This window comes from Leopardus geoffroyi, chromosome B2 (genome assembly GCF_018350155.1).
Source record: "Leopardus geoffroyi isolate Oge1 chromosome B2, O.geoffroyi_Oge1_pat1.0, whole genome shotgun sequence".
In the NCBI taxonomy this organism is placed as follows: Eukaryota; Metazoa; Chordata; class Mammalia; order Carnivora; family Felidae; genus Leopardus; species Leopardus geoffroyi.
This window is the reverse complement of record NC_059332.1, coordinates 132,238,551-132,264,923: the sequence shown is the minus strand read 5'-3', so window position 1 is coordinate 132,264,923 and position 26,373 is coordinate 132,238,551. Positions and strand designations below refer to the sequence as shown.

The 26,373-nt window shown below is 38.3% G+C and overlaps 1 pseudogene; it reads right to left on the bottom strand.

Annotated features, from left to right (window-relative positions):
- LOC123609964 lies at window positions 1-25,924 on the bottom strand (annotated as a pseudogene).
- Window positions 25,925-26,373: the final 449 nt, after the last annotated feature.

Below are 26,373 nucleotides of genomic sequence, written 5' to 3'. Positions count from 1 at the left end.
TCAGCCAATCTGGGTTTTCTGAGCAGAGTTGGTGACTTTGCAGCCTCTGGTGTCCACTGCCATGATGATACCCATAATAACTGTCTCCATCATATCAGGAACAGCAAAATGACCCAGAGGATAATAGTCAGAAATTTTCAACACACACAATTTTGTCAGGAACCACTTCAATGTTAGTAGCACCACTAGATTTCAAGAATTGGGGCCAACTTTCATCTTTTTACCAGAGCAGCTATCAATCTTCTTTCACTGCTTGGCAAACTTACGAGAAATGTGAACAATGTGACACTCCAGCTCACATGGATAGTCCCCACTGATCTGGCCTGAATGGTTCAGGATAATCACCTGAACAGTGAAGACAGCCGCTTGCATCAGTGGAGTCATTTCACTGTTATCAGCCACAGGGTCACAACAGGCATCTGTGATAGACATGTTCTTGACATTGAAGTCCATGGTGTTCCTAGGCAGAGCTTCGCACAAAGTTTCAAAATGCATTTCAATTGACACTACTTCAGTTGTAATGTTAACTGAAGTGAAGACGGCTGTTATGCCTGGTTTATTTTTCTTTTATTAAGTAAGCTCTATGCCGGGGCTTGAACTCACGACCCTGAGATCAAGATTTGCATGTTCCACCCCACTGAGCCAGCCAGGTGCCCCATTATGCTTGGTTTAGAACACTAGTCTCCATGCGGCCCACAGCAGCTATACTAATGCCACCAATTTTATAAACAACCTGAAGGGACAGATGAAGGACTTGTCAATTGTATGAGTTGGTGGCAGGATATTTCCAGAACTTCAAACAGTGTAGCACCACTGGCACTTCCATCTTTATAGTGAATTTCCATTTTTTGAACCAACATCTTGAGCACTTATTTCCAGCATGTTCCACCATTGCAACCAGAAATGGGCACAAATGCTACCATGCTAACGTTATAGAAACTTTTCTTGATGTAGAGCCTGACTTCTTCATTTCTCTTCTAACTGTAGAGTGGCTCAGTAGAATCCATGGTGTTAAGGCCGACAGTTAGTTGTTTCAAACCCAACACGTAAGCTAGTAGGGCATGCTAATTGGTCTTCTCAATCTTGGAAACACCAGTTTCAAATTTACAAATACCAGCAGCAACTGTCAGAACAACACTGTCAGCCTGAGATAGGCCTGTGATCATGTTTTTGATAAAGTCTCTGTGTCCTGAAGCATTAGTGATGGCCACATACTTGCTGGTCTCAAATTTCCATAAGAAGAGACCCGTGGTGATACCATATTCACACCCAGCTTTAAGTTTTTCCAAGACCCAGGCATATCTAAAGCGGACTTTCCCATCGTAGCAGTCTCATTCTCAAAAATGTTGATGGTTATTCTGTTGATTCCACCACATTCGTAGAACAGATGGCTGGTAGTAATAGACTTGCTTGAATTTACATGTCCAATGATAGCAATATGATATGAGTCTTTCCTTTTCCATTTTGGCTCAAATTTAGTGATGTTTTCCTAAGACCTGTGTTCTGGTGGCAAACTCCTAACAAAAAAGAAGCAATTAGTTGTTAACTGAGTAAATTATACAAGTTTAGTAGCTTACTCTGCTTTATACATGTCAGGATAGTCATTTGTCATGAGACAATCCTGCTTTGTTCTCTTAATGTATGGATTTTGTCAACTGCTTTTAGGAAAGTATGGTACAGTAGTCTTATTATATTCTGTTTCTTATGGTCTATCTACATAAATTATACAAATGGAAAGAACAAAGGTAAAGGAAGTGCTACAGTATGTATTTTACTGTGTTTTGCCTTCTTGCTTCAAAAAAAAAAAAAGAGAAGAAGTGGTATCTGAAAGTCAACACTGTCAGTCATATCAGGTAATAAAGACAGACATGGTCCATAAAGTGTCTGACTCTTGATCTCAGCTCAGGTCTTGATCTCAGGGTCATGAGTTTAGACACCATGCTGGGCTCCGAGCTGGGCTCTGGGCTGGCTCAAAGCCTACTTGAAAGATAGATAAGATAAGATGATAAGATAAGATAAGATAAGATAAGATAAGATAAGATAAGATAAGATAGAGTCAGAGGGGATGAAATTTCCAGTTCTTCTCAGAACTTTAAAGCAGATCAAACAAAAGGAATTCATCAGCTGGTGATTTTTTTTAATTTATTTTTTATTTATTTTGAGAGAGAGAGAGAGCATGCAAATGGGGGAAGAACAGAGAGAGAGGGAGAGAGAGAATCCCAAGCAGGCTTTGCACTGTCAGCACAGAGCCCGATAGGGGGCTCGAACTCATGAACCGTGAAATCACGACCTGAGCCAAAATCAAGAGTTGGATGTTTAACCAACTGAGCCACCCAGGCACCCCAAGCTGGTGATTTTTTAAATCAATGTTTATGATAACTACTCATTTCATAATGTTACTGTGACTAGAATATAAAGCAGATTTGTTTACAAAAAGCTGACTAATGGTTGGATCTAAAATTGTTACTGCCTGCCTTATAAAACTGTTTTTCTTGTTAATGTGAGGCCCCACAAAAATATTCCCTAAAACACACATACTCTACGTGAGTAAATGCTTATTTTAATAGCAATGAAAGACATCCATTCAAGTTTATATTTATTAAATCTCATTTATATAAATATTATATTGTTAGTAAACTTAATCTAAATGAAATTGTGAAAAAACCAAATATTTAAAAATGCTTCAAAACTGCTGTGAAACATGTTACATAGTCAATGATTATATGATTAGATCATATAATCAATTACATAATAAGCAATAATATAATAATATATAATCAATAGTATGATTATATAATCAATGATTATAATAATTAATAATTATAATTATGCACAATTATATAGGGTGAGGTTCCTAAAACTGTTGATTAAAAAGCCCTGGAGGTCCACGCAGAGTTATTGCAAGAAGTCTAGGTTTGGACTAATGTGTACATCATAATTTATAGGCTGAATAAAAATATAAGCTGCTTTTTTCATTTTTATTTTGCTACAATTATAATTCATATAATATACAATTATACTCAACTATTATCACTATGTTTATTCTCATTCAACAATAACAATGCTTATGACTATCATGACGAAGTGATCTGTGATATTTTTACGTCTTTGGAAAGGTCCTTATCATTGAAAAGCTTAGAAAATTATTGATGCATTAAAAATGCCATTTTACCTCCCTGAGCCTGATTTTTTTTTTTTCACTGTGGAAAGAAATTTTATCATCTACCATATGGAAATGTAGTAGATGTTGAGGGAACTTAGTAAATATTAATTTCTTTACTTGCCCTTACCTACGTGTACCAAAAACATGGTTTTGCTCTGTCAGATAAATTGTCTGGTTAAAATTAAATTTATCAATTCTCAATTTTTTTCACAATTCTGATTTTTTAAATAAATTACTAGAGGAAGAACTGATAGAAAAATTCAAACTGCTGGCAAAAATTACCATTGAAGAGGAACAAAAGAATGACAGAATTACAGTTTAGTAATATAATTGAGAGTTGCAATGCTAAGCCTAAACATTAAAAGAGGTTATTAAAATGAGAAATGATAATTATGTGATGTGATACAGGTGCTAACTATTGCTACAATGGCAAACATATTAAATATATAAATGTAGCAAATTAACATGTATACCTTAAATGTACATAATGTCATATATCAAATACATTTCAACTTTAAAAAGTTAATTTATGTTAACTTCTACTAAAAAAAACAATCAACCAAACAACAAGAGTCTGACCAAGAGGCTAAGCTTTATGCACATTCGTTTCTTTAATATTTATAACAAACTTTTCTGTTGTAAGTATATACTAGTATTGTTCCCATTTTATAGATGAGGAACCTGACGTACCAGGATACTAAGAAATTTGTCCAAGGTTACAGAGCAAGTTAGTGGTGAGGATGGCTTTAACTACGCTTCCATTCATTAATGAAATCTTGCCCAAATCTGCTATGAGAGGTGGTCTCTTAATGGATTTTGAGGCATTCTGGGGAATAATCTGATCTGGGATCCGAGGTAGGAAGAAGCAAAAAACTCCCTCTCTCCCTTTCTCCAAGAAAACATGCCTGTCTTTTCTTTCCTTGCTCACTGAAGACAAGCTTTGAGCATTTCCTCTCCCTCTCTTTCATGGTGAGCAGCTTCCTCTAAATTTCTCCCAGTCCTGTGGTTCTGTGAATGCTTCCATTTCTAGAGAAATCAAATTTAAGGGAGCTTTGACAGCTCTGGCTTTTCTGATACAAACAGCCTTAGTCTATCTTTCCTGTGAAATGTTTATTTTAAAATAGCAAAGAGAAACTCTCTCGATATGTACAGAGAAATAAGACTCCTAAGGCACATTTCCCAGCATAATTCTCTAAAGTAAAAATTGATCTATGATAGAGCACTGTAATTAAGTGGCAATTACATTGCTAATTCCCCTGAGGAATGTCAGTGGCATAGCCTGATCTGCGGAAAACAAGTTAGCAGAATAAAGACTAACATAAGCTAGGCTTTTTCTCTTTTTTTCATTGACTACCAGCCCAGCTGGTTCGTCATGGTTGAATAGGTATACTCAAGGATGAAAGAAATGTACTTGGTCCCTGTTGTTCTTAATGAACTGTCTTAATAGTACATTCTCTCTTGAGAGCATTACTGTTACTGGAGCCAAATTCTGCCAGTTTAGTGAGCACTGATTAAACACTCACTCAGTAACCACATGCACACAACAGTCTACTGAATAAACTGGTGACTGAGGATAAACATCTATTAACACAGGCAGAGAATTTCAGGGATAACCGGACTCTGAAACCGTAGCTACTAATGCAGAGATCCCCTTAGGAGAACGCACCATCCAGAGAGTAACCTTTATTGACTATTAGCTGCTTGTGACTCAATTTCACTTTGCTTTGGCATTGCTTGACACTCAAAATTCTATAAATATTGTGGCTGTGGTAGAATTTTTGTGTCATTGTTTGAGCAATGATAGAGATACACTATATTAGTCACTTCTGCAGTAGCTATTACTGTGTACAAGTGGTTTATTTCCACTTTTTCTACTGTGATAGACTTTAAAAAATGCTTTCTCTGACTCCATTTCTCTAAGACGTGGCCCCCTTTTCCCCTCTCAAATAAGAATGAAAGAGAGAGAGAAAGATTAATCCACAGATTTTATCTGTGATAATGTCCTTTCTTTCCTTTCTGTAAATCGGTGTAGGAGGAGTGCAATTCAAACTCCTCTTGCCAAATAGGCATCGTACTTTGAGCGTACGATCCATTTATTGAGGGCCCTGGGGCTCTGTTGTAAACTTCCATGTGCAGAGGGAAAGAGGAGACATGGGAAGAATAGAGGCTATAAAATACAATGATAAAATGCAAAGGCCAGCAGGTGAATGGAACAAACAACTCTTTGCATCAGATGTGAAAATGGGATGTGACTGGTTCAGTGAGAGGCCCAGAGCCTGGCTCTGGGGCTTTGAAGTGGTGGCCATGGCCTTGACCTCCCTACTTCAGCCACTTAAGTAGAATGGCAAGAAGCCAAGTGCCTGGCTGATCTGACCTGGGGTAAAACCTTGTCACTGAAGATTCCCACTCTCCAGAGTGAATCCTCCCACAGGAACGAGTGCAGACTCTTCTCTCACCAGTTGACATGCTCATACCTATAGACATCACAGACATAAACAAGCCTGCCTTTTCTTATTATGTTTCTTCAAACACAAACACTGTCCATCTTATTAGACAAAGAGAACATGCAATTCATACATAACTTTCACAACTCTCTGTTTTTTTATTGAACAAAATGTGGATATAAGTGGGAATAAATCTTGGTTTTCCTTATGGGATCATTTAGTTAGAAAGTAAATAAAGCAATCCAGTCATGCAGAAAACTATATAATCTATTAATATGAGCCAGAATACTTAGAAAGGAAAAAAAAAATATGCCATGATAACAAAACATGTTGGGGCACCAGGGTGGCTTAGTTGGTTAAGTGTCTGACTTAAGCTCAGGTCATGATCTCACAGTTCTCTTGGGTTTGAGCCCCTCATAGGGCTCCACACTGATGGAACGGAGCCTGCTTGGGATTCTTTCTCTCTCCCTCTCTTTCTCTGCCCCTTCTGTGCTCTCTCTCTCTCTCTCAAAATAAATGAATAAAATTTAAAAAAAAAAACACATTTGCCACTTATCTAGTCCTGTGCATAGTCTATGAGACCAGGTTATCTGTAAATGTCCTTTAGGTGTCAATACTTTTAAGCCCATTGCCTTTGTTCTCATGCATTAACAATTTTGTAATCCTAAAAGGTTGCTTATTGCATTTTACAAGTCGAGAGTAACTGTATGTCTGTATTTCTTAGAAATGGGAAGTTTCACTTTAGATTCAGCTGTGAAATGCATAGGTAGTGAAGAGCTATTTGGAAGAATGTAAAGAAATATTTAAGTGGCCTACATGATACAGTAGAAGGAAAATAATGCTGTGTTAATGTGCATCCCGGAAGGCTAATAGGTAATCAGGGTTGCATCTCAATGCCTCTTAAAACATATAATCATTTAGTGTCTTCAACGCTCAAGAAAGTGCTCTAATGGTGGCACTGGAGAATGAAGTTAGTTTTTAAAATTTGAAATTAAGAACATGGAAGCACATCTCAATTTTTTCTGAAGTGTGACCTAAATAGAATCACTTGGGGACTCTAGTTAAAAGTGCAGACTCCTGAACCTTGCTCCAAAATAATCAACTGTAAATACTAACTTGCAAAGGAAGAGATGACAGTATCTAACCAGCTTCCTTAGGTCACTCTCATACATCCATTAATTTATCCATTCAGCAAATGTTTATTGTGCACTTATTAAATTCGAGGTACTTTCAGGCTTGGGATTGAAAGTGAATCAAAAGATTCCTGTTCCGGAGAACTTCAGAGTTTCTTGATAACGACAAAATTCAAATTAGTGCCATTAATGATACAATGGAGATGCCCACCAGGCAAAATTGGACCCAGAGTGGTAGAGGATAAAGAAGTGTTGTCAGCTTGGTGGAGAATGATGAATGGCCTCCACTAAAAAAGCTAAGAAGATCAAAGGTAAAGATGAGTTTGGAGACTGTCACAATGAATCAGGAGAGAGATGTGGATTGAAAAGAAGATACACATTTTTTTTCTTCCTTCTTTTGGAAATAGACCTTACCATCCCTTTGACAAACTATTCTCTGCTTCCTTCCCCAGACACACACGCTCACATACACACACACACCATAGGATTTCGTTAAGAGTTGTCACTCAGTACTCTATCATCCAGGCACAATGAAAGGTCCAAGGTTTGTGTGCATGACCTACCATACTGATTACCTCTCCCTCCCATTATTACTTTCAGTGTCTGAGAACCTGGTCATGACAAAGAATGTGAGAGGAACCAAATAATAATCAAAAGACAAAACCAACAGCAATTTCATAGGAACGGAATGATCAACAAAAGTAAAACTTAACGGTAGTTTTAGGAATGTTTTAAGTAATATAAGCACCCATTGAAACCATGACCAAATTAAGACAATTCTGTTAATCTTCTGTTTTCTTCCCTTCCTCCTTCTTTCCTCCCTCTCTCCCTTCCTTCCTTCCTGACATCAGGCAGGTCCAGTAATGGTGGTTGTGCCACGATGGAGTATCAGGGTTGGGGGTGGGGGTGAGGAAACTTGGTAAGCTGGGAACTTGCCTACATAAGGGGATTGAGCAAATAAGCAAATATATTGAGGATGACGGGGCTTGGTTTCCCACTGATGAAGAAGTAAATACGAATATGGAACAGAGGAAGATTCAAATGAATTATAAATTCTGTAGTGTAGAATGAAATAAGAGATTTAATAGAAAATGTAAGTGAAAGGCACACGTCAGACATCAAGGCCCCAGTATCAATGGACATACCTTACATCCAGACCCTGGTTTCTATTATTTCTGTTTCTATTTCTACATACTATTCTCCACTAAAAGAACCAAGCCTTCATGGAGAAGTAGCTTATCCCAGTTAGGGTCAAGGAAAGTAGAAAATGAACTTGGAACATCTTGTGCCAAAAACAAGTGAAAGAATGAAGGAAACACGTTAGGAGAAATTATCTAGTTCAAAGGGGTTCCTAAAAATTTAAGCATCAAAATAAATAATCATATTGGTGGGTTATAAACCATTGAACTAATAAAAATGAGTAGAGATTAAAGAAACTAAGCCATTGAACTAATACAAATAAGTAGAGATTAAAGAAACTATTCTTCACTATCAAATAATAAATACAGGAAAAGTATTGCAATTTGAAAACCACCACTTCCATGCATTGTGGTGATAATAAATTCAATAGCTACTGCATCTAGCGGTGAAAGTGTGCTGAAGAATGGGGCATTTGCATGAAACAAAAGTCTCTCCACAGAAAATGCTTAGTAACTCCAAAGTAATGTTCCAGAGGAGAATCCTCACAGACATTGTATTTATCAAGGAATCAAATTAGTGCCCTCAGTAATGGGACATGTGCCACCTGGTAGAATTCAATGAGAACACTACCTACCTCCCTTCTGCAATATACTCACCAAAAATACATAATGTGGTTCTCTTCTGGAGGAAACAGTAAGCAAAACTACAATAAGAAAAACTCTACGGAAGAAATGCCCAGCAACTTCAGAAATGTCAAGGTCATGAAGGTCAAGATGTGACTACGAAATTGCCCCCCAGTTGAAGGAACCTAGAGACACATGACAGCTGGGTGCCAAATGGAATCTGGGAATGGTGCTATTGTCCATGTTGTCATATCCCAGGACATGGCTGGGACAATGAGCAAAACTTGAAAGGATCTCTGGATAAAGGGTATATTGGTATTTCTGTGTAGCAATCTTTTTGCCTCTTGTGTCTAATGTTATTTCAAATTTTCTAAAAGGTCACTTTCGAAAGTAAAAAATATGTATATTAAAGCATTTCTTCCCCAAATTACTATTATCTCTAGCAATCTCCTTGTGCACCTGATGAAGAGGCAGCTGGGCAATACAGTAATATGATCCTTGGTGTACTTCCTTAGTTGTATGCTGGTCCAAATAATCACAGACATTCAAAATGGGGGATTTGATCAGACATACTGAGTATGGGGATAGCAAACCGTCAACATAACTGTCACTCATTCTTCCCAAGAATTTACTATGTTCTCAGTTGATTTTCTTTCCAACTCAAAGGGTTAAGTATATTATTACTTCTATGTTCCTGGTTAGAAAACTGAGATTTCAGATAGGTTTAATAACTAAAACTAAACAACTTTAGTAGATGATGGAGCGGGGATTGGAACCCAGGCAGTAACCTGCATTATTAACCACTTTGGTACGCTGTTTCTCATAGGTCCAAGGAAAGTCAGGCTTTTGGGAGGCAGGAGTGGTGTCAGAAATGGAAGCCATCGTGAAAGACTGTTCGTGTTGGATAGGACCCCCTACTAGCTGTCAGGAGGTAGGAAAGAGACAAACTCTATTCTTCGGTCCGCTCCCCTGGTCAACCCAAGTAGGGGAGGACACGGAGACACAGTCAAACAGACTAGGGGTAGAAGACTCTGTTTTTCCAGAAAGGTTAGAGCACCAGGCAGGACAGCGGGGCAGAATACAGAGTATGGAAGTCACATCGAAGATTCCAAATCAATTGCACTTCCCAGGTCACAGGGACCGTGGGGCTCCTGCTGCATTTCCTCCCTCTCTCAGGATTGGCCCAGGAATGGGGGTGCCTGAAGCCCATCCAGATCATCCAGCTATAAGGAGCCGTACAAGGCAAGACTGGGATAGCAGAGCCTGACTCACAAGATGGCTTACAGTGTCTTATTACAGTATTCACTTCCCCTCAATTTCCTCAAGTATAAGGCACTTTTTCCTCTTGGTCCTTGGTAGCACGCCAGCTCTCAGTCCCTTCTGTGGATACGGCAATGACACTGTAGAGCATTTTCATGGTTTAGGGTTATGCAGCAGTCAGCAACTCCCTTTTGAATACCTCATTGCCCCTTTTCCTCCAGAAAGACTAGTTTGCACAGACAGCAGTATTTAAAGTTCCTTATTCAGGGCTCTCATTTCTCCAAATATTCAAACATATTCATCTTGTGTCATAGGCTTGTTCATTGAAATAAACTGACTAATCCAAACTGAGACCGGCATTGGCCTCTGTGGTAGTCACTTCCCACACGCTATTTTCCACAACACCTACCTGGCTCCCTCTTTCTGGCTTTCCAATTCAAAGTCAAAACAAAATGTCAAACTTCCAGGCTCCTGAAGGGGAAACTCGCTGGGGCTCGGGAGCAACTTTATACTTGTTGTTCATTAAATGTTCCCCGGGGGCAGGCGAAATAAAAGAAATGCACAAGGCAAAACTAGAAATCTTAATAAAAGGACTTACTCTGAAGGCTGATTTTTGCAGACACCTGCAACCCAGATAAAATCTAGACAGACTAGTTTTGCTGAGAATAACGGCCTCTCGGGGCCTATTTGGATCTGAGGTATAACAGCCAACAGTGTAATAACAATCTTTAGACCTCACAACCACAAATTAATAACATCCGGAACACTTTGCAAGAGAAAAGAAAACTAAGAGTATTGAAGAAAGCAGTGGGAAGTAAAATGGACCACTCAAAATCGCGTTCTAAATCAGCCTTCAGGTTTAAGTCTTTTGTAGGTAGGGCGCAGACAGTGCTTTGTTGCACAGCACCCATATTGCAGAGCAGGATGAGGGGACAGCTTTAAGGTAACCCCACCTGTTTACCTGTGTTCCCCAACTGTTCTTTCATTCAGCAAATCTTACACATCGTCTGCTTCTTCTCTCTTGGAAAAGCCAGCACAGGTCCGTTAGCCACAGAACCGCCAGACCCAATATCCCTAGAAAACAGCGTGATCGCAAAGCTTTTGGTTGTAGGGGGAAATTTGCCTTGATTCTGTTACATGACGTTTCTCAGTGTTGAGAACCATGGCCAGAGGGGAACATGCATTTCCTTTAATTAAAAAATAGCTGTGAACTGAAGGAGTCATTTAACCATGTAGAACTAAGTAGGGAGACTAGAAGCTATTTATCTCTAGCAGAAAAAAAGTTGCAGATGGATGCAGAATGTTTCAGGGCATGGGTAAACACAAGGATCATTTCATGAAATAATATATTAGGGTAATATTTCACCAATAATAGTTACATTTTCAGATGCTTCATTCTCACAACCCCCATAACATTTACTTGAGTTGTTTGCCATCTGTATGCCTCAGCGGATTATTTCCAAATCTTCCCTCCAAGATTCTTTTCTTAAAAGCTGTCGCTTGCAACTCAGAAAAGTCAGAGATTTGTGATTTCTAAGTCTACCCCTCACTATGAGACCATAAACAAACCACAAAAGCTTTCTGAATCCTATCATGTTTTTCTGTAAATGGGATGTGAGGTTTAAAGTGAACTAAGAAGAGTTGAGATAATTTTGTCTTTGCCTAAGGAAAGACAGAAGTAGATTCCTTCTCTCTTCCTTCTCCAGACAAGGTTGTCTCCCACACCGGACTGCTCTTCTAGATGACAAGCCACCCTTCTGATGGCCCATGCTACTGCTAGAATTGCCTAGAAGGAAGACATTTGTTGCTCGGGGCAGGCTCTCTCCTATTGTTTGCAAGATTCTGTAAGAACACTCTGGTGTTTCTGTGGCATGAACCTGAGGCTGGGAAGGGGCTGTGTGTTGGAGAGCAAAGGGGATAGCTGATCTCAAAAGGCTCCTGAGGGATCCCTGCACTGAGCAGCTTCCAAACTGTAAGATTCTTGAGATAAGTACAATTTCATATAAAATGGAGGATGCATGTAGGGGTGCCAGTTTCTGTCATTAAAAAACATGACAAAAGGCACAAATAAATAAAATCTCATACCGTCTTTATTGACATTTCCTGATACAAAACCATTTTAACACCAAAAGACGTGCATCTGGGGTAGAAGAACTCTCTTAATGAGATAAATTTAATTCTATGATAGATGTATTGTGCTGCCTGTAGTTGTTTTGTTCTACTACAGACTAATGAAAGGAAGCCCTGTGAAACCAAATGGGTCTGTGGTGGGCATTTAGAAACCATTGTTCTAAGGAACCTATGCCTTGCAACCAAAAGCGAGTTTACCGATAGAAATCCCTGTCACTAGCTTGTAGTCTTGGTTTTAAATATATTTTTTTAAACTCTTCTGTTATTATTTGACACTAGTACATGACATTTGTGGCCAATACTGGTATACAAGTCTTCTAAAGCACTAGAAACGCAGCTTAAGATAGCTTCCACATTTGTGCCTTTGTCCAGAGATACAAATGAGTAATATTGGCTAAAACGTAATGAGTCTCAAGTGATCTGACTGTCTTAGAGATAATCTGTTGTGTAAGATATGGTCAGTTCTCATGAGGTTAGTCTCAGTCGCCTACAAATCCGAAAGATCCCAGTACACATAGTTGGGCAGCTGTCTCATTAAGCCCGAGTGAATAATATCACAATTTGATTAATGTTCTTGACGCCATTCTGTTTGCTACAGTCTTCTTGTTATAAGATTGCTGTATAAATGATACATATTGCAAGCCATGATTCAAAGCATTACTGACTTCCTATGATTGCATAAATGGCAAACAAAAATGAGATAAATAATAGAGAAATAATAGTTTTACAAAACCGCTAATGAAAACTCCTATAAAAAGATTTCAGCTTGAAGGTAGATGTCAGTAAAGAGACAGATAAATCTTAAATATTATAAAATCGAGTATCAGTCACATGGGAGCCAATGCAAACTCTCTAAAAAGTAAAATGGGGATTCACAGACATCACCAAAAGACAATAACATCTTAAATGCACCACCGCTTCGGTATTCTTTCTTATCATCAGAAGAAGGTATAATATTGCAACACTATATAAAAATGAAAAATGGGGTTGATGAAATTTAGGCGTTTGGATACTATTCAAATTAGTGTTTGCTAAAAATAACTTTTAAAATTCTGTTTTCTAGAGGAGTCTGGGTGGCTCAGTGGGTTGAGTGCCCAACTCTTGATTTCAGCTCAGGTTGTGATTCCAGGGTTGTGGGATCAAGCCCCACACTGGGGCTCTACTCTGAATATGAAGAGAGAATATAAAATTCTCTCTCTCTCTCTCTCTCTCTCCCTCCCTCTGCCCCACTCACACACACTCTCTCTCTAAAATAAATTAAATAAATAAGTAATAAATTCTGTTTTTTATTCAATATGCTGCTGCTCTCCTTTTTCTTTCCACGTGATATGTCATTCTGCAAATAATCATACACCACCATTCACTAGTGAACACTCTGAACTTACATACTTATGCCAATGACTATTAAAAGGCAAATCCGAAATGCCCAATGTAGAATAAGTCCATTTATATCCAGTTTTACATGAATAATTGCAACTGAATGGCATTAAGTCATATAAGATACCATTTCTTTTTTCTTCACTCTAACCTGTGCCTGTGGTTTATCTGCATCACAGCCTATCCAGTCAAAGGATTTATGATGGTACAAAACTAGGTGGGGATGATTGAATAGAATCTAAATCTTAATTAACCATTAATTGGAAAGAAGACGTGGAATGTCAAATCTGGAGATTTTTTTTTCCCTACAATAAAATCTGCTTTTTCCTAATAGGTTTAAAAAGCAATGTAATAAACCATCTTATCTCATAAAATTAGTGAGGCATTATCACGAGACAGTTCGACATGTTGGGGAAGTGGAGAACACCATGGGAAAGGCATGGGGATTCACTGTCATGGCACCCGTTGGCAAAGCAGTGTGGAGTTAAGCTTGAGTTTTTATGAAGACAATGAATTCCACTGAGCCAATGCCATTCCCCTGCACACTGCCCTCATTAGATGAAAGAATTTCAGTTTAGTGGCGAGCTCAAGAACTGAGTGCCAGAACAATGACAGGAGCTACAATAAAAGAATGTGGTAGAATCTGTTGTTTTGATTGTACCAATGTGCCAATGGTTATGTTGACTTCTGTTTCTAAACTTTCTCAAATGCATCTTCAACTTCACTTTTTATTCTGGGCTTCTGTTCCTCCTTCCAATTCCCCATTTAGACACTGTCCTACCATCATCTGAAGATCTATATGTGTAATGTTGAATTTATTATCTTTCATCCAAATCAGCTAATTCTTCCAAATGTGCATTCTAAAGGAGCTGTGCCAGCCTTTCAATTGGGTACAAACATTATACTCTGTATAATCAGGCTCAAGGGGTGAACAGGCATGAAACAAATATAGATACTTAGTGTCATAGAATGAATTGTGTTTCCCAAAATTCATTGTTCAAGCCCTAACCCCTGATGTGACTGTATTTAGAGATAGGACCTTCAGGGAAGTGATTAAGGTTAATGAGTTCATAAAGAATGGGCTTCAATTTTCCAGAGCTTGTATCTTTATTAATAAGAGGAAGAGACACCAGAGATCTCTCTTTCTCAGAGTGTACCCACAAGGAGGTCATGTAAGGAGGAAGGGAGAAGGTGGCTGTCTACAAGCCAGGTAGAGAGGCCTCATCAGAAATGAACCATGACAGCACAGCCCCTTGATCTTTGTCTTCCAGCCTCCAGAACTGTGAGAAAATAAATTTCTGTTGTTTCCACCACCCATGCTGTGCTCTGTGTTATGTTTTGTTATAGCAGCCCTAGATTACTGATAATAATAGGTAGGTAGGTAGGTAGGTAGGTAGGTAAGTAGGTAGGTAGAGATAGAGACATATATCTACCTATATATAAAGAGAGAGAGAGAAGGAGGAAGGGAGAGAGGAAAGGAGGGAGGGAAGGAGAAAGGAAGGAAGGAGAGGAAGGATGGAAGGAAGGAAGGAAAGAAAGAAAGAAGAGGGAGCAGCATGTCTGATGCCTAGGGGAGATCAGAGGGAGACTGTCAGGTCGCATAACTCCCAGGGACAACAGTAACATAAAACAAATGTGAATACTCTCCTGGGGCTGTGCAGTGCTGCAGCCCCGGGTCACAGGAGGTGTTACTGAGGAGAAGATTGAGCCAACTGGAAGTTTAGGTAAGTCTCTCATGGAAAGATAAGGAAAGAAAAGCATTCAGGCAGAAGGCAGAACCCATGAAGAGTTACAGGCACATGAACACGGCATTTTCAAGGAACTTCAGGCTGATGTTGAAGGCACAGAAGAGGCTTTGTGCTGCAAACATCTGTGAGCCACACTCAGTGAGCTGCTGCTGCTTTTGTGATTGTCTCTCCCTCGTTTTGCTCAAAACAAAACGCAAACCACCTCAGGGTCATGCAGATTTTCCTCTTTCCTCATTCTTTATGCCAAGTTGGTCTCCCAGTCTGGCCATTTCTCACTTTCTAATATTTACCACTTTATCATGTTTCCTATTCCTGTGGCACTTGCCACTCACAGTTGGGACATTGCACAACCCCTGAGCAGCTAGTGTATACTCTACTCTGTCCCACTTCTAACCCAAACCAAGAATATAATTAGTTTGGTTGAGTATTTTTCTTAAAGTGTTTTGGCAATTAGTATGACTATTGCTGACTCCAGTGGATTGATAGAGTCAATTATTTATTTGAGAGGGAGAGAGTGGGGGAAGGACGGGGGGGGGAGAGGGGGGGAGGGAGAGAATCTTAAGCCGGATCCACGCTCAGTGTGGGGCCCAAAGCCGAGGATCAATCCCAAACCCTGGGATCATGACCTGAGCCAAAATCAAGTCATTCAACCAACTGAGCCATCCAGGTGCCCCCAAATGGCTGCTTTTGAAAAGAATGAAATGTGGTGGGAAATAATTTTGATTTATCTATATTTAGGAAGGTAGAAGACTTAAGAAGTGGTATGCTGCAGATATGTCCACTTATATACTTTCTTTGGTTCTTCTTTGGGAAAACACAGCTTTTTCACTTATATATATTCTGAGCGATACATATACCCTGTTCAGTTATTAAGCTACTTTGTCTCCGTGCCTAACTTACCTGCTTGGACAGAATAGTGCATTAAGTCAAGTCTTCTTGATTGATTAGAAATTAATCAGCCTGAATCTAATTTACCTTTATCTTTCTGAACGTTTGCATCAGATGCAACACATTTTTTTTTTTTTTTTTTTTTTTTTTTTTTTTTTGCTTTGCCAGCTGGATGCTTGTTAGTTTCCCAAACATAAGGAAGGAGGAGACTGGAAGGCTCCAGAGCGGGTAGACATGCTGTTTCCTGTTTGCTCCCTACCTGTCTGCCGGCAGTTCCCGTCAGCATCACCCTATCCTGGCCTCTTCCCTCTCACAGCGCCTTTCTACAAGCAGCAGCTGAAGCAGATTTACAGTTTCCCCCCCTTCTCCAAACCAGCCTTCCAATGCCTATGCAGACATCAGCAGCTGTCAGCCAGCATTGCTTCCCAGAGGGCTGTCCCAGGCTGGCATAAATTTCCCAATTTTAATAATTCTAGCCTCACGTTCCTCTTTGTGCCCTGAGAACTAGTGGTGGTAACTGCCTCCTCTGTTGCTAACTCTGTGCTGTCTCAGTATTCTCTGCTTTACCCTTCCATTGACCCAGTTAACAACTTGTTTATGTAATTAACAAATACTTGTATTAAATTCTCACTGTTTGCTTATTTGTTTATTTATCTCTAACAAGGAATGAGCTTACATGAGTGTGGAATCTGGCTAGGCAAGGCTGAACTCCGTAGGGCAGCCTGGCACCCTTGGCCATGGCTGAGCTGCCGTCCACAGACAGGATTTCTTCATCAGGCAAACCTCAGCTCTGCTCGTAAGGCCTTTCAGCAAACTGAATCAGGACCACCCAGATTTAATCTCCCTCACTCAAAGTCAGCTGATTACGGAATTTAACCACAGCTACAAAATACCTCCGCGGCAGCACCTAGGTTGAATCGCTGCAGCCTGGCCAAGCGGACACAGCCAAAGTCCACCGTGCTGTGGTTTTTGTCTCCTCACCAGAGACTCTAACTCATACAGACCCTCATCTGTGTGTACACAGCTGGGTTTTTCTGGCCGGACAAATGACCAGAAAGAAGAACGGCTGGGAGAGTTTATCTTTCCAACTCCTCTAAGAGACTACAAAACTAGATCACTTGTGGGTCTAAAGTGATCTAATACAGGCTCCAGGTCCTTGTCTTGGAATATTATAGAATAATCAGTATTTAGGAAACCTGCTTCTATTCCTGCCTTTGGCTTCTTGTAGTTAATTACTGTCCGTCAGTTATGAAGAATACAATTTAAAGTTTTATTGAACAGCAATATTTTAGATAGAACAGTATGATAAATAAAGTCTTCTTGATTGGCAGGACGTTAGTCAATCTGGATGTAATGTACCTTTGTCATTCTGAATGTTGTATCAAATGCATACATATAGGAAATGCTGGAAAATATTATTTATTTCCACTCACTTACTGTTTTGATCTCTGGCAAAATACTTGATGAGTTCTTTGACCTTAAGTTATCTTCCCGGTGCATCTCTTGCATTGTTCTGGGTTTCAAATGGCATAATACACATAAAGATGCTTTTGAATACAGCAAGCCATTGTTGGATCATTAGGATTTCAAAAAGAGGACCACATAGTTCTGTTTTTTTCTGTTCTAATATTTTAACTCGTTTTTCTGTTTCCATCTTGAGAAGCTTTGTTGCATCTCTGGATATATGCGTTGGATCTACTATTCCAATAAAAATCGTTCAAGAAATCATTTCCTTTGGAAGGCAGTTATACAGAGATTTATGACTTTGATTCCCTAGATTCATTTTTCAGAATCATAGATAAGTCATGGAGAGGTTGTTTAGCTTCTATTAAGTACCTAGTGTTCCTAAGAAGCATTTATAGAGCTGGTGAGTCAAAATTAGACCTGAAAGACCAAAGGAAGAACTAACCTTCACTCCATCCCATCCTTTACTAATTCTCTGAAAATAAATGCACTTAAACCCTGACTTTATTCCACCTGGTCCTCATGCTAACATTACTGTGGTCTCTGAGCCATAGCATGGAGAAGAATTCGCTGCCTGCTGGGATTACAGTATCAGTGAATATGGAATATGAATCTATTCAATATTTCCTTCTGGGAAAATTATTCTATTTTCTTCTAGGGTCTTTTTTCTGATATACTCAACCTGGTAGGTAGGCCCAAAACACTACAGAGGACACATTTTTTTTTTTCCCTGACATATAGCCATCTACTGATACATACCCAGGAATGATGAGATCCTGGAATGAAAAACTAAGAAAGGGGCAGTTTTGATATGCATGTGAGTGGTTTACTAGGATACCATAAGAAAGTACCACAGAGTGGGTGGCTTGAACAACAGGAAGTTATTTTCTTCCATTACTGAGACTAGAAGTCCAAGATCAAGGTGCCATCAGGTTTGGTTTCTCCTCAAGCCTCTCTCCCTGGCTTGTAGATGGCCGTCTTGCTGTGTGTGTGCCCATGGTCTTTCCTCTGCGTGGAGGCATCCCTGGTATCTCTTTGTGTGTCCAAATTTTGTCTTCTAAGTATACAAGCAGATTGGATTAAGACCCACCCAAACAGCCTGGCTTTAACTTAACCACATCTTTAAAGTCCCTATCTCCAAATACAGTCACATTCAAAAGTACTGGGGTTAGAGCTCCAACATATGAATTTTTCAGGGACACAATTCAACTCACATTGGCTATAGCTTACAAATAGCTCAGTACTAGGTATTATGATAATGCATTTTGTCATTTAATTTTTAAGACAACTTATCAATATGTACTCTATTCTTTTTCCCACTGAAAATGTAAGAAAATTCTTGTTAAGTAAAGTTAAGGATATTTGGTAGCATCAAGGCTTTGTAGACAGGGAAATGTTCTCTGGCACCGAAAGAAATGAAATAAAATCATAGACTTAGAGAAGTTCTGTCCATGAATTGGGAAACATTGTAAGGAGTCAAAGAAACAAGTTGAACTTCAATTTCACATCGCTTGCTGAGACCTGTCTACAGTTTTAACTTATCCAGGATTCTCCTCCAGAAAACCTGATCATGCTGGATACCCAGGAAAGGTTCCTCTAACTCAGACCTCCTTTCTGTAGTAGTTCTTCAGAGAACTTTCCTTGGGTTACTGAAGCTATGTCTCCAATATGTGTAAAGAGGGGAAAAACCTGGGAATATATGTTCCCTCCACCGAGGTTGGCCCATTTGCCAGCGGCCGACTAGAACCCAATCGAAAATCCCAGTTTCCTGCCCAAGGCAGAACAGACTGCAATGTAATTCACAAAAACTCCCTCAGACATCAAGCCGGAGCTTTGCCAGAAATTTCACTCCTGCTTGGTTTCTTTTCCTTTTCAGCTCTGGCTTCTCCCTACCTTATTGGTTTCCTTTGGAAGCATGTCCTCACTAAATTACTTGCATGAAAATCTTTGACTTAGGGTCTGATTCTGGGTCACCTTCTATGACTCAGTCAGATTCTGTGGCTAAATCTTGTTCTAATTTGTTCCGGTTCTTTAGAGGTAACAATGGATTGAGTCAATTCCCGACACTGTGATAGAAAGGGATTAGAAGAGGACACCTGGGTTAATTCCTGGCTCTGCCCTGTTTCAGCTTAATGATTGGATCATTCATCATTCATTCCAGTGCAAAAGAAAGAAAGTCAAGTCCGGCAGACTTTACAAAAAGGAATTTGTTCATTTATATATAACCCCAAATCCAGGAATAGTTCAAACTTCAGGCCTGACGGATGCCATTAGGAGACTGTCTCATTCCTTTTGACTTTTTTCTGAATTGTGGCAAGATGGCCACCATGGGCTTCAGGTTTACACCTTATCGTTCAGCAACCGCCTCAGAATGAGGACTGTTCTGGTCCCAAAGAACTATGATTTACCCTGGGGTTTATTCAGATTACTCCAATGTAGGACATTAACGTACCCTGGAGCCAGGCTTCCGGTTTTCATGGCCTTAAGCAGAGTTCCTTTTCTGGAACCAGGACAGGGTCATCTTCAACTCAATTATTGACTGAGGGAAGAAAGATATGATACATTCCTTAAAGGAAGACTGGGGCATAAAAAGAAAGACAAAGCAATCCTGAGCAGACAAAATTAACTAGTTCCTACAGTGAGCTTGAACAAGATAGTTAACATTTATGAACCCCTCTAATCTTACCATTAATTGGAGATAATTATAAAATCTATTGCATAAAATTACTTTGATGATTAAATGATGTAATATAGGAAAAGTTCTTTAGCACAGTGCTGGTATATAACTATTGTTCAATAAATGTTAGTTATTAGTAGTACGAAGTTGATGGAGTTCCATTTGGGCATCTCAAGGTCCCTTCTATAGAAGCCATTTTGTTATTCTGTTTTAGGTTTTAAATAATGAAATCAGGTTTGAAGGAATAAATGAAGACAAAACTAACATCCTAAGGATGTGTGCTCTGGAGTGTCCAAGGCTTTCAGAAGCAAGTCTGGATGTTGCTTAAAGTTATCAAAGAGAAAGTGAAACTCTACTATGGACATAGTTGTGACTATAATATCACCATAAAGATCATGAACCACATTTTATTCTTTAGTGGTGGGGAGGGGGACGGATTATTGGGAAGAGAAAGTGTTTCGCGAGATAGACAAATGTTAAATTTGAATTCTTTTATAATTCACATAATTCTTGTTAAATTGCTGACTATGCAGTAGGAAAATGTGAGACACATAGTATTTATTTTCCTGATTTTTATGTGGGTGGGTATGGGATCATGAGGAGCAATGTCTATGGCGTTTAACAGAAAAAAATAAAATTTCTTTGTTTCATACCGTGGCTCAATTTTATCATTCTGTATAACAGTATACTGGGAGATAGTAAAAAATGAACTTTTTCATAATTTATTATTTCTGGTTGAATTCCTAGGTGTCATTTAATCATTTTCTTGATTAAATGTCAATATATTCAAAGTATAAAGTATAAATTGCCTTTACAGTTATATGTTTGTCCTTCTTTCTTGAAAATAAAACCTTAACAATTACAACTCTTTTTTTAAATTTTTTTTAACGTTTATTTATTTTTGAGAGAAAGACACACAGCATGAGTGGGAGAGAGGCAGGGAGAGAGGGAGACACAGAACTGGAAGCAGGCTTCAGGCTCCAAGCTGTCAGCACAGAGCTGAGGTCAGATGCTTAACCAACCGAGCCACCCAGGCGCCCCAACAATTACAACTTTTTTTTTTTTTTTTCCAACGTTTATTTATTTTTGGGACAGAGAGAGACAGAGCATGAACGGGGGAGGGGCAGAGAGAGAGGGAGACACAGAATTGGAAACAGGCTCCAGGCTCTGAGCCATCAGCCCAGAGCCTGACGCGGGGCTCGAACTCACGGACCGTGAGATCGTGACCTGGCTGAAGTCGGACGCTTAACCGGCTGCGCCACCCAGGCGCCCCAACAATTACAACTTTTAAATTTAATACTTTAATATTTAAAATATTTTCCTAATGATTATTGCTACCTTAGAAGGACACAGAAGGAAAGAGAGAATTAAACTAGAATAAATTTTATCTTTTTTATTTTGGCTTCAAACTTCTAAAAAGTCTGCATTTCATTCTGAAAGATATTTTGTACTTACAACTTTCTGGATAATAAAAATTCTTTCTTTTAAATTGATCTTTAATAAAAAGTTATATCCTTTTCACCTTGGGAGAAACATATTTTCTTTTCTTTTCTTTTTTTTTTTTTTTTTGGAAGGGAGGGGAATATATTTTCTCCTCTGAAAATATTGTTTCTTCTTGTCACTGGGTAATGTTAATTCATTCATTTTGAAAAGAAAAAAACATTTTTGTCAGATACCCAGGCATACCATGTACATGTGGCATTCGGTGTTCTGAATGGGTCAGGAAGGACCAGGAAATGATGAAAATGTGCCAGCTTTCCCATTAGTGATGGGCTCACGGCTAAAAGGCCTTTTTCCTTCTGACTTGGTCAGGCAGGCATCATTAGAGAGTGGGAGAAAATGTTTCTATAGATTTTTTTTAACCTCAAAGTCATTTTCTCTATCATGCATATGAACAGATAAAACAACATTCATTAAAATGTTTTGTGAGATGGAATTGGATGCAGATATTAAGCATGATACAGTTCTGTATATAATGTTATGCAAACACCAAAATAAGTGAAAAAGCAAAGTACCAAACGGGGTAGATGGAATGGTCTCATAAACAGAATATATAGCAATATGTTTATTGATATGTAGAATAATTCTTAAAGGATAACAAGATCTGGAAAAACTTGCCCACCTTCAGGAAGAACTGTAACTCTAGGCTCAGTTTTTAGTGTTTGCCATTTTCTTGTTGTTGCTAAAATGCAGTATTAAATAAATTGTGACATGAGAGTGTATAGACAGTATTATAATCTCCTATTGGTCATCATTCATATTCAACATTTATCTGAATTTTCCATACTTATTTCTTATTTTGTTTATTTTTTTCTATTTTGTTTTTGAATATTTCACCAATAAACACTTCAATGTATATTACTAAAGACATATAGATTTTTTTCGTTTGCATATCCGTAATAGTATTATCTCTCCTAACACAATTACCAATAACTTTTTCTTTGTTTTATTTTTTAATGTTTATTTATTTTTGAGAGAGAGACAGAGTGTGAGCAGGGGAGGAGCAGAAAGAGAGAGAGGCACAGAATCTGAAGCAGGTTCCAGGCCCTGAGCTAACTCACGAACGATGAGATTATGACCTGAGCTGAAGTCAGATGCTTAACTGACTGAGCCACCCAGGCACCCCTGTGTTTTCTATTTCAAAATTCACTTGTTCACTTCTGGTTTGTAGGAAAGCAGCTGACTTTTGTACATTAACCTTGCATCCTCCAATCTTGCTGTAATTACTTTAATAAGTAATTATTCCAGATTTGGCGGGGGCGGGGGGCGGTCAATTCTTTTGTATTTTCTACATAGATGATCATGTTATCTACAAAGTTTTAAATAGTTCTTCCTGATCTGTATATCGTTTATTTCCTTTTCTTGCCTTACTGTTTTAGCAAGGATTTTTAGTGCATGTTGGAAAAGACTGGTGAGAAGTGACATTTTTGCCTTGTACCTGATCCTAATGGAAAAGCTTCAAGTTGAGAAAGTTTCCCTTTTCCTGTTTTACTGAGAATATTTCATCTATTCTTTTTTTTTTCTTTTGAGCACAGTCGACATTGTATGGCTTAGTGATTTGACAAGTTTATATATACATTATGGTATGTTCACAAGCGTAGCTACCATCTGTCCTGTTACATTGTTATTACAATATTATTTATTGTATTCTTTATGCTGTGGCTTTTATTTCTGTGATTTATTCATTCTACAACTGGAAGCCTGTATCTCCTTCTCCCTGTTACCCATTTGGCCCATTCCCCTGACTCTTATCTATTCCTTCTTGTGTGAGTTTTGGTAGATTGTGTCTTACAAGGAAATGGTCCATTTCACCTAATTTATCAAGTTCTGTGGGCATGGAGTTAATTATAGTATTCTTTTATTAGTCTTTTTAATTTCCATGAGATATGTAATAATGTCCGCTCTTTAATTTATATCAGTAACTTGTGTCCTCTTTCCTTTTTTTCTTAATTAGCCTGTTTAGAGGCTTATCAATTTTACTGATCTTTTCAAAGAACCAGCTTTTTGTTTTGCTGATTTTCCCTATTGATTTGTTGTTTTCAATTTCATTGATTTCTGCTCGCTCTCTCTCTTTTCTTTTGCTTCCTTTGCATTTTGTTTGCTCTTTGCTTTCTAGCTTCCTGAGGTAGGGTTTTAGATCTTTCTTCTTTTCTAATATATCCATTAATTTCTCCCCAAGGACTGTTTTCACTTTATCCCACAAATTTTGATAACTTGTATTTTTATTTTCATTTAGTTTAACATATACTTAATTTTTTTGAGATTTCTTTTTTGACCTGTGTGTTGTTTAGAAGTGTATTGTTTAGCTTCCATGTATTTTGGGTTTTTCCAGTTATCTTTCTGCTACTGGTTTCTATTTTAATTCCATTGTGGTCTGAGAGGAGGCATCGCATAAGTTACTTTTTAAAAAATGTTAAAGGTACATTTTATAACTCAAAATGTGGTCTATCTTGGTAAATGTTCCATGTGAGCTTGAGAAGAATGTGTTCTCTGATGTTATTGGATGAAGTAGCCTATAGATGTCAGTTACATCCAGTTGATTGATGGTGTTGTTGAGTTCAACTAAGTTCTTAATAATTTTCTGCCTACAGGATTTATCCATTTCTGATAGAAAGGTGTTGAAGTCTCCAACTATGATAATGGATTCATCTATTTCTCCTTGAAGTTCTATCAGCTTTTGCTTCACACAGTTTGATGATCTGTTGTTGAGTACATGCACATTAAAGATTATTATGTCTACTTGGAGAATTGACCCTTTCAATATTATATAATATCTGTTTTTATCCTTGCTTTGAGATCTGGTCTCAGTTTGAAATTGATATCGCTGTTCCGGCTTTCCTTTTTACTCTTAGCATGGTATATTTTTCTCCATCCATTTAGTTTTAATCTATATGTATTTATATTTAAAGTGGGTTTCTTTTTTTTTTTTTTTTCAACGTTTATTTATTTTTTTTTGGGACAGAGAGAGACAGAGCATGAACGGGGGAGGGGCAGAGAGAGAGGGAGACACAGAATCGGAAACAGGCTCCAGGCTCTGAGCCATCAGCCCCGAGCCTGACGCGGGGCTCGAACTCACGGACCGCAAGATCGTGACCTGGCTGAAGTCGGACGCTTAACCGACTGCGCCACCCAGGCGCCCCTAAAGTGGGTTTCTTATAGACAACGTATAGTTGGGTCATATTTCTTTTTCTTTTTTTTTTTTTTTTTTGAATGGATGATTCTTTATTTATTACCCTGCAAATGCAATTTACCTCACAAATTCCAGTACAGGAATATTCTTAACAGTGGTTTGAATGTTTGAATATGAAATTGGAGGTATTTCTTTTTACATTACAAGTTTTAAATTAGCGGCTGCAATACCTCTGTTGGAATTTGAAAAACAGTCTTTTGAAACGTTGCTTTCAAATAGTCGGGTCATGTTTCTTGATCCACTCTTACCACTTCTTTTAATTGGTTCATTTCCAAAAATGGCATTTAAAGTGATTATTGGTATGGTTAGGTTAATATCTATCATGTTTGTTACTGTTTTTTATCTGTTGTTCTTGTTCTTATTTTGTCATCAATTCTTTTTATGCCTCTTGTCTTTACACTGAGCATTTGATATGATTCCGTCCACTTACCTGATTTCTCTCCTTTCTTAGCATATCAATATGTATATAGGTATATCATATATACATATTGATATATATGTATATAGGATATCATACTTTTTTTTTTTACTTTTTTAGTGGTTGCCTTGGAGTTTACAATATGCTTTTACAATAAATAACACTTTCAAATAACCCTATACACTTCACAGGTAGCATGAATAACTTACAATAACAAAGTAATCCTAAAATCCAAATTCCTCCACCTTGTCCTTTTATCATTGCTGTCATTGATATGCACACCTTTGGTAGAAGAAAATGGCTAGAGTGGACTTAAACTGAATATTTCCCTTCCCCTGGGTCAGTTAAGCTCTGAAAATATCCCCAGAGCTTAGGCTCTGGTTAACTAGTTTCTCCTGAGAGTAGGCCTTCTTATGAACAGAGCGCATATTTCAAAATTTATTTCCTACGCCCGGCCTTGCCTTGACAGAAGCATGAGCAAATTTTCTCTATTTATTCTGAGACCTGGTTGAGCTCTTGAAAGTAAGTCTTATAGAAAATTATGAAGGTTCCCTTATGACCGGGTCCACTTGGAGTTTTAAACTCTGACTTTACCACCTTGAGCCTCCAGCAATTGGTCAATTACAGTTAAAGTTTCCAAACCCCGGCACTGGTTCTTCGGGTGGTTTTCACTCATGAGTCTCTGCCCTGGTAGATTTCCTTTCTCTATATTTGCCTGTCCCATTTGCCTCTTCAATTTGGGGGGCAGTGACTTGACCTGTGTCTTCATCTCTCTTGTGGATCCCAGAACCGTTGTTGATCTTTCAGTCTGTTTAATTTTTACTGTTTTACTTGTTGTTAAGGTGGAGTGACAACTTCCAAGCTCCTTGTACACAGAGCCAGAAACCAGAAGTCAATATTAAGTTTCATATCGTGCAATATCCAGTCCATCTTCAAATGTCTTCTATCTAAAAAAAAAACCCAATCTTTTAAAAGGTTTATATATTTCTTTCTACTGTAATGACTTAAGCAATATTAAGTTATCATTATCATTAAGTTATCTTAATCTAGATCAATGTCTTCTGCCTTTTTACTTTTCATGACCTTAACTTGTTAAAGAACTAAGTTAATTTAATATAGAATGGCTCACAATCTGGATTGGTGCATTCACTTTTTCATAGTATCACTTAATTTGTACCTCTCTTCCCCCATAATTCCTGAAAACTAATTGAGACTAAT